Source organism: Parasteatoda tepidariorum, chromosome 2 (assembly GCF_982258835.1).
Source record: "Parasteatoda tepidariorum strain Cologne lab strain chromosome 2, Ptep-v5.0, whole genome shotgun sequence".
In the NCBI taxonomy this organism is placed as follows: Eukaryota; Metazoa; Arthropoda; class Arachnida; order Araneae; family Theridiidae; genus Parasteatoda; species Parasteatoda tepidariorum.
The window spans coordinates 118,569,737-118,589,741 of record NC_141756.1 but is presented as its reverse complement, the minus strand read 5'-3'; the positions used below and the strand labels follow the sequence as shown (position 1 = coordinate 118,589,741).

Genomic DNA, 20,005 nt, shown 5'->3' with positions numbered 1-20,005 from the left:
TATATTTATCTACAAAATGATGTACAGAGGATGATACTAATATTAAAAAAATTTGTTTTTTCACAAGTATCTTTGATAAAAGTTACGACTTCTGATTTTCCACATATGTAATGCATAATTGCTAATTCTACCGCATTTTGTGGAAGATTTTATTTTTATGTTTAATGTGGTATAAATATTAATGTGGTCAAGGGATAGAGCGTTTGCCTTCCAATGAGGTAAATTCTCCCAATACTTGATCCTGAAGTTTCCTTGTCTTCTGGATTGGGTTCAAAATTACAAGGCTATGGGGTTGAAAATTGGTAGCGGTAAACTCAAAATTGGGTCGGCTGTTCAACGGCGGATTTAAAATAAAATATTTGTAAGTTTGTTGTTAATTCTTGTTTCAATAAATTTAACTTATATTGATTTTGACAACTACATTTTAATAGTTTAAATATACTTTTTTAAAGAGACCTACTTGTTATTGTGTTGGTCAAATAATTGAACTTTTCACAATATCACTTTAATTTGAATAATAAAAGTATTTCTGGAAGGCAGTAAAGATACTATTAAAGTTTTGAAGCATATCAGACGCTGTAAGCAATTGAGTAAAAATATCATGTTTTTAAATGATTGCAATTTTAAGTTTTCATACGATATTAAAATTTAATATTTGTTTTAGAATTCTTTGTATATTGGAACTGACGAAACTGATTTGAGGAAAATTGCAAATAGACGTGAAAGACTACATGATAAAAGGTAATTTTCTTTTAAATCTAATTATTGCTATGTATAATATAATGGAGTCATTCATTTTCTTGCATTACATTTTCCTTCATTTTTATGCATTCTAAGAATTTATCTCAGAGTAAAGGACTTAAGACTGTCATTTATCTAAGCACCAATATTTGTAGATGTGTACATTTATTATTGAGCTGTTTTAAAAAAAACAAAAAAAAACAACAACATGTATATTTTTTTTGATGCCTGAAATACGTATACTATTAATCAATATCAGTATCATAAAATCTTAAAGTATCATTACACAAAAACATCTATCCAATTAGAAAATTTAAATCTCTTATTATGCTTGCAAACCTATATTTTACAAGATCCTTTTGAATTTTTCTCTTGGAATCCATTCAAGGGTGGCTTTTAGGACAATTATACCTATTAATGGAAATTCTAATATGAAACATAACAGCATTGAAAACTTTTAAAAAGTTTTCTTTCGACAACTAATGAAGAATTAAAAATAGACTAAAAGATAAATCTGACTTTATTGAATAAACAAGATAGACAGGTTGGTCAGGTTAGAAAAGTTTTGCTCTTTTTAATATATAAAACAAATTTTATTTCTGGATAATAAAGATGAACTTACCAGGAATAAATTCTAAGCAAAAGAAATTTAGATACTATTGAAATTCGTTTATATAGAATATGCAATTTTAATATCTGCTTTGAAAACTTCAAATTTTGTTATTGCCAAGTGTTTTTTCACACATTGGTTTTGTGAAATTGTATTCCATTTCTCCTGCAAACAATGCTAAAATTTGCAAAATATATAAAATTGTCTTGCAAATTTTGATAATTTACCTTTCGGCTGTTAAATAAAATGCTTAAAAAAGAAAGTACGACATCAATTAAAAGAATGACTTGTTCTAATATGTGTTCAGTTTATTTTAGCTTAAAATTTTGTGATTTTACAGTGCTTTGTATTTCATGATGTTAAATTTTTATAACATTTTTCTTATTTTAGTGTCAGATAAAAATCCAGTTGTATGCTTTTATTTTTTTCTGTTTGTAATCCCTTTTTAATAGTAATAGTTGATTGTAGCATTTCTGCCCACTGAGGTTTTAGCTGAATCTTAGCTTTATTTTTTCCCACTCTCCTGGCCCATTATACTTTTTATTCATCAATGCCTTCTTTTTTTTTCTTTTTTATTACCCATCAGAAAAATTGTTTCCATTTGTTTTAAAGTAATGCCATACATAGCAGCAAGCTTATTTGAAAACATTCTCAACTATCAATGAAATTTGCAAAATTCACCAGCAGTAAAATACCTAAAACAAATTGTTCAATTATATTCAAAAATATAACCTCATGCTTTATTGCTTGAACCAATTTGGGAATTCAGTCATTTGTTCTAAAAGAAAAACTAATTTAACAATTTTAAATCATCTTATTTTTATGGCTATAGATTTAGGGGTCATACGCATACTATTATTTTAAGCTAATGCAGTCACACAACTTTAGTGTAAATTTATAATTTCACAATTGATTAGTCTCTTTCATATGATTTTGAAATTATCGATTTCAATCATCAATACAGTATCATAGAATTTTAAAATAATCATTTGAGAGATCATCCACTAAAATCACTTGTGTATTGTATTGAAAATGTCATATTCACCGTCTTTTCAATTCGAGATTGTTGACACTTGAATTTAAAATTGTTTGATTAAGGAAATCTTGAACTCAATTAAAAATGCTACTTACACATTTTCATGCAGGAATATAAATTCTACTGGTTCTTAAAGCAATAGAACTACAAAACTTTTCCATGCATTGATTTGAAACTATTAAATTGTTCAGTATTGATAAAAAATGCTGGATAATTTTAAAACTTTTAGCTCTAATGATTCTGAAATAAAAAATAAAAAAAATAAATATTTTATTATTTTTTGTGATAAAATTTGCTTTTATTATAATTTTATAAGCAACTTATATTTTCTTTAGTTTGCCTTTTTTAAAAGTGGGCTGGTATATGTGTACTCCTTCAAAAAAAATGTCCTGACTGTGTTTTAATATTTTGAAAAATCTTTTTCGCCCATCTGCCTGATTTTCCTTGGCCCACTCTAAATCCTGCACATGTCACGCATGTCATTTTCTGGTAGCTGAATAATATGACTTTATTCATGTATTTTTCTAATGTGGTTGTTCATTTTTAGGGAAATGAAGTTGGATGATTTAGATGCTAAACCACTAAAACCATCATCTGATGCTCTTAAAACTTTGCTTTTGATACAATCAGTTACAGTCGTCTCAGGTAAAAATTATGAAAAAAAATTTGTTGCAATTTATTTATGATTCACTATATTTACAATGTTTTGAACGTTTTATTTTCATTTGCATATTCATATTTTTGTTTTGTTTAATAATGTGTTTTTAAACTCAATTTACTGAAGATAAAATATAATTGTTACACCAGCTTCCAAGGTGAACTGGTCGTAGACTTGAAAAAGCGATTGCCTCTTGGGCCTTCCTTGAAGATGAAGCACTCTGAACCCATGTTATTTTGAACAAAAAAAAGCATTTAAAAAAGTCAAAATAGTTTTAAAACATACTTTGTCCTAATTTTATTTTTGATATTATGAATAAAATATTTATTTAGAATTTTATTTAATGAATAAGTCTGAACTTACATAAGTCAGTCACAATTTAAATAGTTATAGGAATTGCAATTTTAGCCTAATGCATGATGTGCAAAATACTCGAAAAATGTTCTTGTCATACCAAATTAGTTTCAAATTTAAAGAATGTAAATTTACTGGGAATTGTATTAGTGATGTTTAACCTATTTTCTGTGTAATTATTTACATTAATTATTCCTGTCAATAAAAAAAAGTAGCAGTATACAATGTTTTAGAAAAAAATGCTATCGGAAAAGTGACAATTTGTTATCTGTTAGTAAATTGTTTTTAGTAGATTGACAATTGCAATTTTGACACAGTGCAATTTTCAATTTTTCATGTACTCAATAGGTAAAATTTATTCTCTTTTCCTCACCAAATGGAATTTGTCTTCAATATTAATTTTTATCACTTTTGAATTAACTTGAATTCTTATATCTTATCTGAAGGTTTATGTTTTATGACAATACAAAAATTCAAAGCAATTTTATTTTTATCAGACCTAAAACAAAAATTGTTGGGGCAAACTTTTCTAATGTTTTTCTCCTACAAAACTCCTCCTTCCTCTTTGTTTTGAAAGTAGTATGTCTTATATTTTTCAAGTTTAGTTTTTAAATAGTTTTTAAGATACTAAAATTATTGCTCAGGAAATTTTGCAGATTTTAATTCTTAATATCTTTAGTATGTTTAAATTTAATTTCTTTTCATTTTTAACGTTTAAGTGTTGAATTTATTTGTGCCTAAAAATTTTTCTTGTACTTCTCAATAACTTTCCTAAACTTCAGAATTTTTTTAAAGTTATTTCTTTTTAAACAGCAAAACCCAAAAAAAGCATTTTTTTTTTTAAATTTAAAGGCTTAAAAACCTTTAAAAATCAAGACTTTCATAGCTTATATATAATTTAATGAACTAATTTGAATGATTATTGTGTAAAGTTTATCTTAAGTAGTTGACGATTTTTTTTCAATTGTTACAAATCAATCTCACGTGACCAAAATTTAAGATGAAGTAATTTTTCAATGAAACAAAATTTAAGTATTTTTTAAAATTAATTCTTTAGATTCTAATTCCAGTTAACAGTTATTTTAGTTTTGTTATTTTAGTTAGTGGTTTGTTTAGTTAATAAATATGTTTTTTCTAGTTATAATTATTTATCAACACTTTACATTACTTCTTCAAAGAGTTTTTGAATATTTTAATTTACTAGGAGGCTTCGCTCTCCTACTCTTATGGTAAACTCAAATCATTTATCTCAGTCTTTCATTTTATCACAAACTTAGATAAAATGAAAAACTTTTTGTGAGCACAAAATTTCAATAAAAAAAATTTTCTGCAAGCATTGATTAACTTTGAGAACTAGTTTCTACACTTTCGTTGCCACAACATTTTGTAAAATTTCTTTGAAAATCCCAAGATTTTTTTTTAAAAATGCCCAATGCAATGAACGGCGAACTAAAGATGCTGTAGTGCTGTCTAGCACTACAAAAATACAATCCCAATTCACTTGTATATAAGACTTGTTAACTCGATTCTATGTTGGAGTATCTCTTCATAAATGAACATTGATGAACATTGATCATGAGAAAATTAGTCATTGCAATTTATTTACGATATTTTTTATATTTGATTAAAAAAAATATCGTTATATTTATCATTATATTATATAAAAAATATCGTCTTATATTTTGATAAATGAAACTTTATTCGTGTTTTTCGTGATTTCCATTTGCATATTCATATTTTTCGTTTAATAATGTGTTTTTAAACTCAATTTACTGAAGATGAAATATAATTGTGACCAGTTTCCTTACACTCGACTGCTAATGAAACCACAGGCGCGACCACGACAATGAACTTAATACAGCTTTCACGATCAGCATCAAGAAAGTCCGGTGATCTTAATACAGCTCTCCCGGCTTCACACAAAACAGCAATAAATCAACTAGTATCCGCTCATCGAATTCTGTCACAGATATAATTCTGGTGGGTGCGTATTTTAGTGTTTCTACCACTGAAAAAATAAAGTTCCAATTCACTAGTATATAAGACATGTTAACTCGATTTTATGTCGGGGTTCCTTTTCACGGATCAACGCTGACAGCGTGGAAAGCTCCTCTCCCCACATGATGACGTCATAATGAGGTTACACTTTATTGAATTAAATTAACATGCTTTTCATTTATATATGTGTAAGTGTGAGTGGCATTTTTTAGTACAGTAGGGAACCGATTATCCGGAACGATCGGGACCATCGCTATTCGGATAACTGATTTTTCCGGTTTTCTGAATTGCTGCAAAAAGCCTTTTTTTTTTATTGCTAACCCAACTAAAAAAAAATATTTGAAAATAATCTTAAAACGAAGAAAAAGCGATGAAGTAATACACTAATGATAATTTCCAAAATGATGGTAAGGTAAACATCGTTCAAAAAAGAAGGTAAAATTCTAAAATCTTATGAGGAAAAAAACAATTTTTTTTTAAATGGCGGGAAAATTTACCGAATTTCTTTCTGATTTTCCGGTTTTCTGATTTCCGGATAACGGGTTCTATACTGTACGCATTTTTTAGGTAGGCATTTTGTTATACTGCAAATCGGGGATAAACTGTTAAAACCAGATGAGTAATTTTTCTGCTTGCCAAATGAAATAAAAATTGGGTCAGTATTCATCAGCAAAATAACATTATTTTTATTTAAAATTAGGATATTGTGTCTGAAATCAAGGTATATACTTTTACACGTGTTTGATTGTATGCATAAAATTTAGAATCACAATTTTTCTCATATTATTGTTTTCTACTTTTTCTATTATTTAATGGGATATCGAAAAATTTCCAGATCATGAATAAAATGGAGGTAAAAAATTTACATTCTGCTCCCTATCACCGATATTTTGTATCTTGAGTTTTAAAAATCAATAATATTTTCTCCCTTTTTCTTTATGTTTAAATTTTTGAGGCATTATTCATGCTATAAAAACATTTTTAAAAAATTAAAGGATAGTATATTTACTCTAAATTGAAGAAAAAGTTTTGTTTCTGTATTTATTTTGTTTACTTTTTTTTCCAGGAAAAGGAAAAATCTTCTGGTCAGAAAATTGAAATGAGAATTCAGAATTATTTATCAAAATGATGTAGAATAGGATTAACTATCCAAAGAAACATTGAATTATTTCAGTAAGTATAATATTTATACATGTTTTGGGAAACATTTCTCTTGTTACAATTACAAATTACATGTTACAATTCTCTTGTTACAATTACAAATATCTTTCCGGGAAACAAACCTACATCTCCTGTTAAAATAACTGCCTTAATATTTTGAAGAACGAAAAATATTATTTGCATAAACAGAGTTTTAATAATGTAAATTTATTGTGCTTTAACATCTATTAATACAGGTACATTTTTATAATTTCTTTTACTGACTAGAGTAGAGTCAGAAAAATCTTAAAAGAAAAGATTTACCAGTGCTATTGAAAAATGTAAAAATTATATTCTTCTGAATAATTAATATTTTTATTACAGATACGAATTATATTTAAAAAATTACTTATGCTTATTTTTGATATTAAGTGTTAAAGAGAATATGAAAGATTCAAATTTTTTAATGGAAATATGTATAATCTTCCTTATACACAGTATAAATTACGATATAAAGATCCTTTTGCAAGGTGATGACATGTAAAAAGGATTTTTTTCTAATATTGTAAATTTATTTGTTATAAAACAATTTCTAAGTTTAATTATCTAAGCAAATACATAACCTAAATTTGATTCTTTTTTTTTTTTTTTTTTTGAAAAAAGCACTATTCCATTTTAAGTTTTTGTAAATGTTCTGAAAGGTTTGTCAAGGATTATGAGGAAGAGAATAAGTCTTTCTCACAATCACACCTTATTGGATGATTGCTGATTTTGTTAGAGTTTGTGTCGTAGGTAAATTATTTCATTTCATGAAAAGAATTTGAATTCTTGATAGTAATTCCAGATAACAAAGTTAATCATGCTCTAAAAATATATAAACAAACAAGATTAGTAAAGAACAGTTTTTTTTCTTCAAATGAACCGAAAAAATTGGTTTTTGGGGTTAAACTAGATTTTTCTTGGATTATTTACAGCAAAGTTTTGAATAATACTTCATCTTCTAAATTAAAAGTGATTAAGTTATTATAAAGTATAATTGTGATAACTTAAACAATCAATTGATAGTATAAAAGATAATTATATTCTATATAATATCCTATTGCCTTTCAAAAACAGGCATAACCAAGCATAACATACTGATACGAAGCTTTCGTTCTTAACTTGACCCAAAATTACATTTTAAAGTAATTTTGAAAATTATCAGAACAAGAAGTAGATGATGGTCTTCGTTATTTTTAAGAGTTTTTAGTAGCATTATGACTTAACTTTACTAACATGAATTATTGTATAAAATTATATTTTCTGAAGAGCAAAATATTTATAAACATTTAAAAATTTCATTTATTTGTTTATATAAAGTAATACAGACTCACATTAGCAGTTAGACTCCATATAAAAAATTTTATTAAAAAATATCACTTTTTTTTCATTTGGTTATTTTTAAATTGATGATATATACTTAAATAAAAGAAAATAAAGTTACTTTAAAAAATTTTCTTTAAAAAAGTTAGGATTTTTCTTAAGTGTTTTGTTTTAACTATAGTTTAAATCGGCTAATCTTGTCGGAATAATATTGCTTAACAATACCATTCTCCCTCAAGAGTATTTAATTGTTACTAGGTAATTCCAATCACTAGCATTGCTTTCATCTGATGCTGTATTACTAACAAATTCTGTTATCTGAATAATAAAAGTTAATTTGTAATCAAATGAAATTTTTTAAATTTTTTTTACCGTGCACCGATAAATTCATTGTTATATTTGTTATGTAATTTAGAAAACAATTTTTTATAATTAGTTTTAATCTAATAAGGAAATCTCAAACTTTTTACAAGTAAAAACTCGTTGTTGAAAGACTATAGATTTCTTAACTTTTCTATTTATAAATTTGAAAAATCATATTTTTAAAGAAAATTTATGGAGTGTTATCGCTTCGCCTACCTTCACTCTATGGAGTGTTATCACTGAACCTATTGTAACTCTAACAGATATATTTTAATGGATACTTTCATTTTAGAGATACATAGTAGTTGTATTGGTATTTGTCCTTTCTTTTTTTTCCTTTAAATTGAAAGAGATATTCCTAAAGGCACAGCAGTAATTTCTAGGGCTAGTATAATGAAAATATTATGTTTATTACATACCCATTTAATGTACCCATACCCATTAATCTCCACCATGTACTTCTGTACTTTGCTGTAAAAATTAGACCACTTTTAAATAAGGATGCAACGAATATTCTGCCCTTATTCGTATTAGGCCTTTTTGTCGAATATTTTATTATATGTTTAGCCTAACATAGACAAAGTATTTTTCGAAAAAAGTTTTTTTTTTTTTTTTTTAATATGAATTGATTTATTAAAGAGTAATCTAAAATTATATTTTTTACTATATACTATTTGAAATAGTATTGTGTACACAAATTTGTTAATCTTAAAAACTTTCAAATTTACATTCTGAAAGGTAATTGAAACAAATGATTTTTTAAAAAACTATAAGTATAATTGAAAAGTCAGTGTCAAAGGCAAAGGCTTTGTCTCTATTTGTTACTGTATCTTATCTAATATTTTCGTTAACCCAACTGAATAAAATACTGAAGAATTTTCAATGATTAAGTCTGTAATATGTTTTTCTTAAATTAACTATGATTGTATTTTATGGTTTTAATGTATCTACACACAAACAATGCAGAGTTTTTCTAGGTTTACAGTGATGCTCAGCCTTTCAAGTTTTATTAAAACAAAAAGGAAAAATAAACATTTATTTGGTTAAATCAGTCCTGCTAAGTTTACTAGGTTTAACCTAGAAAAATATATAGTAATGATTCCAATGTTGCTAAAACTAGATTTAGAGGATCATAGTTTGTTTGAGCCCAAAACTATTATCTACAACACACATTAATCATTATCTGAACAATCTCATTAAAAATGTAAATGTATAGAAGCAACAATAACCTGCACCTTTAAAAATGTCAATGTATGGACAAAATAAATATCTCTTCAGCTTAAAAAAAAACAGTATGGGAAGTACAAGACAATGGCCCTCAATATATCTTTAAGTTTTAAACGTGTCAGAACTATTAGACCTAGAACTAGCTGTTTAAAGGTAGAATCATGTGAGATTCTTCAAGTTGTAACTAGTTAGAATGAATTGTATTTAGATATTGTATGGACTTTAAAGTATTTTGTTTGCTTGAGCTTCTGCCGTTACTTCCCACGACAAACTGTAAATTAAAGTTTATTTTATTATTTATTTTATTTTATTACAAAGTTATTCATACTATTTGGCAAATTTGATTGCCAAATAGCATGAAAGAACTCTTATTCTATTTATCCTATTAAGATCTATAAGTGAACATGAATAATTTTGCGTTTAGTAATAAGTTTTTTGTAAAGAGGTGAGTTTACAGTCTTATTTAATGTTCTTGCTTGCCAAACATTAAATACCAATCGTGCATGCATCACAATGTATATGAAACAGATCTTTAAGCTCTAAATTATGTAACGAATATCTTCAACTTCTTGAAGTATATTAATGTAATTTACGCCACAAAAAATTCTTACACTGTTGAAAAGTTTAGACACCAATTCAATTATCGTAAAAAGCAGGTAACATCATAGAATTTTGTTATAATAAAGAAACAACTCTTTTAATTTTAAGTTATTAATTTAGGAAAAATAACGATGAAAATCATAATGACAGAATAAATATTATTGTTAAAAACCTTTCAAATTTTGGGATGCAAAAATATTTTACAGGAAAACACTACTTTTATAACTTCAATTATTTTTTGTTTATGATAACAAAAAATATGGAAATTAATCTGGATAAACTGGATCCTAATATTTTATTTTCCTGTTGTCAAAAAAATGTACCGATAACAATAAAAAATTGCCACACCATCATTATATTTCAATATATATTTAAATTCATAACATATAAATAACTGAAAACGGAAAAATAATGAATTATTTAGTTCGAAAACTATATCCAAGACACTTTTGCTTGATACACATTGTTATCAATCAAATTTCATAGAAATGAATGATTTAAAATATTTTTTGTTATAATTATTTCTGAAAAATAGCAATGATGCATTTCTAAAAGTGTCCACAAGATATTAAATGAACGGATTAATGCCGATTATATTTGATATTAAGTTATAATTGGGGTTTACTTCTTTCTAGAGGCTGATTCGTATAACTATTTAACTTATTATACTTGAGCTACAGTATACCTTGCTACAGTATATTGAAAGGAAAAGATTGCCTCAGCATTGAAAGATTTAAGTAAAGATATCAAAATCAATCCAGCTGGATTTAGCAGCTGTAAGTTTTCTTTCTTTTTTATCGAAATTTATATATAAGTACTTAATTGAACATGAAATCTTTATATTGAAAATTTTTGATTAATTTAGACTCAGCTACAAACAGGAAATGTTTACTTGAAAAAATGAAGTTTTGATGATTGACTATGGAAGTGTGGTATGTAGGTTTAAAGTTCTTGCGTAATGTAATTTTTTTAATATAGACTTAAAACAATAATAAATTCTCATTTTTTTATCAAATATTTTTTTATTTTACTTTAAAATGTAGTGTAATCCTAGTATTTATTTTTTAGTATAAAATCTTAGATTCATACTATATTTTTAGGTATGATTAAATTTTTTAATATCTTTTTTTCTTTAAACTAACACTTGTTTTAAATAATCGATTATGAATACGAATTTCGCAAATTATTGCGTCATACAAAAGAATGATGTTGCAAAATTGAACCTTCTTAATAATTTCTTTATTTCCCAAATTGAAATCGGTTTGAACGAAACATATTATTGTTTGAAAGCTAAAACAACTAACAATTTACCTAATACTACTTATCTAAGCTTATTTCATTGATTTGTTGATAGCGGTATCAAGGATATGGGTTGGAAACCCCTTTTATTAATATATACCTACTATTGTGGAGTAAAACTACCACTTTTGCCATTACTTATACTGCTCTACATTTGGGTCTTGGTCATTGATTTGCCAAGAATTTTACTCTCTTAAAAGTAATCACCTGTTGGTTTTTTTAATATTTAAACAGGTTTCATGTGGTCCTTAAAGAAACTAAGTAAACCGAAGCTTCAACTTTGAAAATATATGTATAAATATATAAAAAATTGAAATATTTATACATTTTATGTGTTGGAGCAACTGGTTTTAATGAATTTAATTTAAAATCTGAGACTTTATTCAGGTTTATTTTTATGTTTTTCTTTTCATGCTAAAACAAGGTTACAAAAAGTTTGATTTTTTCAATTTCTGAGGCTAGCATGTTTGTTGTAAGTGAAAAACAAGATTCGTGTGAACTTTTTCCAAGAAAAATATCCAGATTGGATTCAAGATTAGCACCACCGAAAAAATATAATAATATGCAATAAATAAACCTTTGCCTATTTTTTTGGGTAGTGTCCAGTTTTGAGCTTCGCTATCTGGACTAAATTCAATTGATTGGAGTGCCTGATTAAATTGAACTTTCTCTCATCATGTTTTTGTGGTTCAGTATCCACTCTAATGTATTGCTCTTTGTGATTATTGAGGCAAAACTCCATTAATTTTTTAAGAGTTTCTAATTTACTCTTCTGAAGAGTTAATAGTATATCCTGGTATTCTTAATTTGTTAGCTTTTTTTGCCCTGATGTACCTCAATTTTTATTTATATATTCAGAATATTTCATTACCTACAAATAAAAATGCGCGATTTTAAAAAAAAAAAAACAATTCAAAAAATCGAATGAGTTACATTTTTGATCCAATATCTTTTTATTTTAAATTGATATTGATAGTAAAAAAGTCGTTCTTACTCGAACTTAATAGTTCAGAATTCTGGACTGTTCAAGTATATTTTCTTAGCTGCAGCATTTACTGCTTCAATATAATATGGAAATTAACATTTTTACCTTATAAATTTTTAAGGGTGAAAAATACTTTGGTGATGCACAAACTTATTTATGATTTCCAGGAAATATTATTTAAATATTTAAAAATGTTTTTAAATTTCACAATTTTTAATTTGTATGATTTTAAAAATGACAATTTATAATCAACAGTACAAACTTATCATACACTTTTTAACTGGTGAATGTAGGAATTATCTATTAAATCACTTTTGTACAATAATGTCAAGCAGCATATTAACTTTGTTTCCGTTTCAATATTAGAAACGAAGTAGGAAATTTGATGGAATACAAATTTAATGGAATTTATACAGAAATAAAAAATTTTAATCCTACTTTAGAATGATTTGATTCAAGAAAACTGTGATTGTAAAATCTAATTACATAATTATTGCTGGTAGGAAATATTAACAAATTAAAAGGTTGTGTTTTAATCCCCCAACAGTTCAATAAAAATTTATCTATTTTGATATCAAACAATTTTGAGTTGTTCATTGCTTTGACCTATAAAAATATTTTGGAAGAAAATATTAAATTAAAATTAAATGAAAAATATTCTGTTATGAAAAAAGTAATTCTAAAATTAAAAATTTTGTCGTTTTATTACTCTTTTGCTTTACTACTTATTTAGAGAAAACAAGCATTATTTTTTTTTTAGTTTCCTAATTTCCCTGATTCAAAAGTCTGTGTATCTGGTTCCAAAAAAAAGGCCTGATTGTTTCACGTAATATTGTCCTGATTTTTTCTTTTGCAAGTCCTGCAGTAATTGACAGTGAGAAAGAAAAATTAAAATAACTTGGCAACAAGTTTATGATTAAGTGTAATGTCTAGCGTTACGTTTTAGATGTTTTATTTTTGAAAATGTTACACTACATATAGTTTTCACTACAACAATTTTACACCTCTGCCTTACCAAAAAATATGGAACAAAGAATATGGGATTTATCCTATCTCCCTTTTCTATGAATCTTCCTCTACCACACACCCTTCCCATGTACACACACGTGTATATTACTAATTTTAACATAAATTCAACATGGGCTGCATTCTTATGAAAATTATACATGTCTGAGCAGAGATGGGCATTTGTCATTCAGAATAATGAATAAAGAATGATGAATAATTATTCAAAATCTGAATAATGAATGATGAATAAAGATTTATTCATTAGTCAGAAATATTTTGAATAAAGAATAAATCATTCATTATTCCTTATTCAGTATCCTTTATTCATTAGTCAAGAATAACTGAATAATTTCACTGGTCAACAAAAATGGGCACGGAATACTCTAATTGACTACGATTATGACAACTACAAATAAAACGTTAATCCTTTTCAAGTATATTTATATAATGTTTGAGAAAATTTACTTTTGTCTAACATAATGCATACTTTTGAGAAATGGTTACACGGCAAAAAAGGGTTTAATTTTTTAAATTAAAATTTTATTTAAAAATTTAAAATAATATCGTTTGCTTTCAAAAACTATAAAAAATTGCGTTTTATAGATTTTAGATCAAAATTTCAAAATGAACTTAAGTAACTAAACTGTTATAAACCTACTTTTTAGCACAACTAAGTATGTTACGCTGGAGCAAGATAAAATAACATAAAAATAAATAGTCATACTTGTCTTAGTTTTATAGTTTAATTCCTAAAATAACACGTTTAAGAGCAAACGATGTTTTGCATCTCGTTATAGACAAAGACATATCGATTGCATTTTTTGCTGGTTATTCAAATTTTATTTTAAAAAATTAGTCATGACTAATGAGTTTATTCATCAATCATTTTTCAAACATTTTTATACATTTGCATAATGAATGATGAATAATGACTAAATTTTCATATGAATAATCATTCAGAATAAATTTATTCTGAATAAATTTAGTCATGAATAAAATTTTCGTGAATGATGCTCATCACTGTGTCTGAGTATAGACATGTTGCTAACTTTTTTATATTTTATGGATAATGAATATTCTATATACTATAAATAAAATTCTTAGAAAATGTTTAAGAATTTTAACACCTTGAGTATCAACTTTGTGGAATAAGTTGTCCTTTTTTTTATTAATATATTTCTCAATACATAGTTGTGCTCATTTAATTAATGTTTTACTCTACTTTTCAGTAACATAATTGTTTTATGTACATGAGTGAAGTTACTTTCTTCACCATTGGCTACACGAAATTTTTTTTTTAAAAATATTTCAAGTTGGAAATTTATTTTTTTAAAAATTAAGAACATTAAATCTTATATATACAGAAGAATATTGGGTTTTAATAGAGAAGAATAGAATGAATTGATTAATACAGCTTAAAAACAATATAATAAGATTAGCTTCCGTTGTTTTCAATATATCATAATATGTAATTGTAGGCAGAACAATGTTATGGAAATTTGACAATACTATATTCTCGTATTAGCTCAACAAATTTAGCAAAAAAACAATGTCTTATAAAAATTTTCAGCCCTTGGTATATAAATTGTTTTATTTATTATCTTTCCTTTTTATTTCTTGAAACTTAAATACATATTTATTTTTTTCATAGGGTCAAGAAACATATTTTTGCTCGTGGCGTCTTTTGCTGACAATAAGAAAATGGAAAACTAATGTTGATAGGAATGGTGAAAAATCCTTTTGCCATTTAGTGGAGGTGTATAACGATCATCATCAGAAGATAAAAATTCATAGAATTATCAGTTGTACCGTGTGCTTATCTTGAAGAAAATTGAGTATCCAGCACCGTGGTCTAACAATATTATAAATTAATTTTGAAAGAAAATGTTTTTTTTTCCGTTCTATCCAAACTGTATGGGCAATTTAAAACTCGTGGCGTCTTTTGCTGACAATAAGAAAATGGAGGAATAATGTTGCCAAGAATGGTGAAAAATCCTTTTGCCATTTAGTGGAGGTGTATAAAGACCATCATCGGAAGATAAAAGTTAATAGAATTATCAGTTGTACTGTTTGCTTATCTTGAAGAAAATTGAGTATCCAGCACCACACTAACGTGGTCTCACAATATTACCAATTACTTTTGAAGGAAAGTGTTTTATTCATTCCATCCAAACTGCATGGGCAATTTGAAACTCGTGGCGTCTTTTGCTGACAATAAGAAAATGGTGAAAAATCCCTTTGCCATTTAGTGGAGGTGTATAAAGACCATCATCGGAAGATAAAAATTCATAGAATTATCAGTTGTATCGTTTGCTTATCTTGAAGAAAATGGAGTATCCAGCACCACACTAACGTGGTCTCACAATATTACCAATTACTTTTGAAGGAAAGTGTTTTATTCATTCAATCCAAACTGCATGGGCAATTTGAAACTCGTGGCGTCTTTTGCTGACAATAAGAAAATGGTGAAAAATCCCTTTGCCATTTAGTGGAGGTGTATAAAGACCATCATCGGAAGATAAAAATTCATAGAATTATCAGTTGTATCGTTTGCTTATCTTGAAGAAAATTGAGTATCCAGCACCACACTAACGTGGTCTCACAATATTACCAATTACTTTTGAAGGAAAGTGTTTTATTCATTCCATCCAAACTGCATGGGCAATTTGAAACTCGTGGCGTCTTTTGCTGACAATAAGAAAATGGTGAAAAATCCCTTTGCCATTTAGTGGAGGTGTATAAAGACCATCATCGGAAGATAAAAATTCATAGAATTATCAGTTGTATCGTTTGCTTATCTTGAAGAAAATTGAGTATCCAGCACCACACTAACGTGGTCTCACAATATTACCAATTACTTTTGAAGGAAAGTGTTTTATTCATTCCATCCAAACTGCATGGGCAATTTGAAACTCGTGGCGTCTTTTGCTGACAATAAGAAAATGGTGAAAAATCCCTTTGCCATTTAGTGGAGGTGTATAAAGACCATCATCGGAAGATAAAAGTTAATAGAATTATCAGTTGTACTGTTTGCTTATCTTGAAGAAAATTGAGTATCCAGCACCACACTAACGTGGTCTCACAATATTACCAATTACTTTTGAAGGAAAGTGTTTTATTCATTCCATCCAAACTGCATGGGCAATTTGAAACTCGTGGCGTCTTTTGCTGACAATAAGAAAATGGTGAAAAATCCCTTTGCCATTTAGTGGAGGTGTATAAAGACCATCATCGGAAGATAAAAATTCATAGAATTATCAGTTGTATCGTTTACTTATCTTGAAGAAAATTGAGTATCCAGCACCACACTAACGTGGTCTCACAATATTACCAATTACTTTTGAAGGAAAGTGTTTTATTCATTCCATCCAAACTGCATGGGCAATTTGAAACTCGTGGTGTCTTTTGCTGACAATAAGAAAATGGTGAAAAATCCCTTTGCCATTTAGTGGAGGTGTATAAAGACCATCATCGGAAGATAAAAATTCATAGAATTATCAGTTGTATCGTTTGCTTATCTTGAAGAAAATTGAGTATCCAGCACCACACTAACGTGGTCTCACAATATTACCAATTACTTTTGAAGGAAAGTGTTTTATTCATTCCATCCAAACTGCATGGGCAATTTGAAACTCGTGGCGTCTTTTGCTGACAATAAGAAAATGGTGAAAAATCCCTTTGCCATTTAGTGGAGGTGTATAAAGACCATCATCGGAAGATAAAAGTTAATAGAATTATCAGTTGTACTGTTTGCTTATCTTGAAGAAAATTGAGTATCCAGCACTGTGGTCTAACAATATTATCAATTACTTTTGAAAGAAAATGTGTTTTTCATGCCATCCAAACTGCATGGGCAATTTAAATCTTGTGGCGTCTTTTGCTGACAATAAGAAAATGGAGAAAAATCCCTTTGCCATTTAGTGGAGGTGTATAAAGACCATCATCGGAAGATAAAAGTTAATAGAATTATCAGTTGTACTGTTTGCTTATCTTGAAGAAAATTGAGTATCCAGCACCACACTAACGTGGTCTCACAATATTACCAATTACTTTTGAAGGAAAGTGTTTTATTCATTCCATCCAAACTGCATGGGCAATTTGAAACTCGTGGCGTCTTTTGCTGACAATAAGAAAATGGTGAAAAATCCCTTTGCCATTTAGTGGAGGTGTATAAAGACCATCATCGGAAGATAAAAATTCATAGAATTATCAGTTGTATCGTTTGCTTATCTTGAAGAAAATTGAGTATCCAGCACCACACTAACGTGGTCTCACAATATTACCAATTACTTTTGAAGGAAAGTGTTTTATTCATTCCATCCAAACTGCATGGGCAATTTGAAACTCGTGGCGTCTTTTGCTGACAATAAGAAAATTGTGAAAAATCCCTTTGCCATTTAGTGGAGGTGTATAAAGACCATCATCGGAAGATAAAAGTTAATAGAATTATCAGTTGTACTGTTTGCTTATCTTGAAGAAAATTGAGTATCCAGCACCACACTAACGTGGTCTCACAATATTACCAATTACTTTTGAAGGAAAGTGTTTTATTCATTCCATCCAAACTGCATGGGCAATTTGAAACTCGTGGCGTCTTTTGCTGACAATAAGAAAATGGTGAAAAATCCCTTTGCCATTTAGTGGAGGTGTATAAAGACCATCATCGGAAGATAAAAATTCATAGAATTATCAGTTGTATCGTTTGCTTATCTTGAAGAAAATTGAGTATCCAGCACCACACTAACGTGGTCTCACAATATTACCAATTACTTTTGAAGGAAAGTGTTTTATTCATTCCATCCAAACTGCATGGGCAATTTGAAACTCGTGGCGTCTTTTGCTGACAATAAGAAAATGGTGAAAAATCCCTTTGCCATTTAGTGGAGGTGTATAAAGACCATCATCGGAAGATAAAAGTTAATAGAATTATCAGTTGTACTGTTTGCTTATCTTGAAGAAAATTGAGTATCCAGCACCACACTAACGTGGTCTCACAATATTACCAATTACTTTTGAAGGAAAGTGTTTTATTCATTCCATCCAAACTGCATGGGCAATTTGAAACTCGTGGCGTCTTTTGCTGACAATAAGAAAATGGTGAAAAATCCCTTTGCCATTTAGTGGAGGTGTATAAAGACCATCATCGGAAGATAAAAATTCATAGAATTATCAGTTGTATCGTTTGCTTATCTTGAAGAAAATTGAGTATCCAGCACCACACTAACGTGGTCTCACAATATTACCAATTACTTTTGAAGGAAAGTGTTTTATTCATTCCATCCAAACTGCATGGGCAATTTGAAACTCGTGGCGTCTTTTGCTGACAATAAGAAAATGGTGAAAAATCCCTTTGCCATTTAGTGGAGGTGTATAAAGACCATCATCGGAAGATAAAAGTTAATAGAATTATCAGTTGTACTGTTTGCTTATCTTGAAGAAAATTGAGTATCCAGCACTGTGGTCTAACAATATTATCAATTACTTTTGAAAGAAAATGTGTTTTTCATGCCATCCAAACTGCATGGGCAATTTAAAACTTGTGGCGTCTTTTGCTGACAATAAGAAAATGGAGAACTAATGTTGACAAGAATGGTGAAAAATCCTTTTGCCATTTAGTGGAGGTGGATAAAGACTTATCATCTAAAGATAAAAATTCAAAGGACTATGTGTTGACCCTTTTGCACAATTCATTATCTCAAAAAATCTTTATGTGCCATTCAGCTGACTGGTATGGATTGGTTTAAACAGTTTCTTCTGCCTGAAAAATCTTGGATTCCATTTTAACTTCCAAGTATCAGCAGAGAAATGTGCGTAAAGTGCCTTCTTTTTTTATGCAGGGATCTAAAGATACAAAGCAGAGGTCATGCAGTTTTTAATGAATAATCTACAAGAAGGCAAAACCTCTTTTTAGTTAAATGCCATCAAATCTTTTTTTCGACATTTTCCACCAACACTGGTTATTATAACTATCCTGTAAGCACCAGCTGTATTAATATGTGCATCAAAGTATTCATCTTACTGGAGCTGCAGTTAATAATTTGATTCAAAGCTGCTCCTGTTTGGTTAATTGAGTTCAAATTAGATCAATTGCTTGAAATCAATGAAATGAAAAACATTTTATTTAGTGTGTGTTATGGACAGAGTGCTGTACCCAGGAGCCAAAACGAGACCCATTACTGAAAAAGATGAAATATCGAAGATGGATTTGAATGGGACACATACTGCGAATACCGGCTACTGAATTTATTGGTGCTGCTCTCACATGTATGCAGGAAGGACGAAGAAAGCGAGAAAGTCAGAAAATAACATGGTGACGAATGATAGTTGGTGAAAGAGATGAGCTTGGCTGTTTTTGACCGCAATCGTTGGAGGACAAGCCTTATACCTCATACTGACATAAGAGAAATCTTGATGGTGATGATTATTGATCACGTTAATGGTAAGTCAGTTTCATTGAAGTTCTAATGGAATTCAATGAGCAAAGAAAAGCTAATTGTAAAGCTCATTAAAAGCCCTCTATAACTTTTGATTTATAGATCACACATCATTTTTCAGTGTTCTAAGATTAAACTGTAAATGTAGAATCAAATATTCTTACTAGCTAATGCTATCTATAATTTAATT

At 28.1% G+C, this 20,005-nt stretch overlaps 1 protein-coding gene across 1 annotated transcript in view; it reads left to right on the top strand.

The window, feature by feature from the left end:
• LOC139426208 (uncharacterized) overlaps window positions 1-20,005 on the top strand; it is a 74,946-nt gene that overhangs the window by 38,997 nt on the left and 15,944 nt on the right. The window contains exons 13-18 of the mRNA XM_087158195.1: window positions 665-741; window positions 2,935-3,032; window positions 6,464-6,570; window positions 10,725-10,865; window positions 10,955-11,021; window positions 15,033-19,820. The gene's annotated coding sequence lies outside the window, so the exon portion shown is untranslated. The remainder of the gene's footprint in view (window positions 1-664; window positions 742-2,934; window positions 3,033-6,463; window positions 6,571-10,724; window positions 10,866-10,954; window positions 11,022-15,032; window positions 19,821-20,005) is intronic.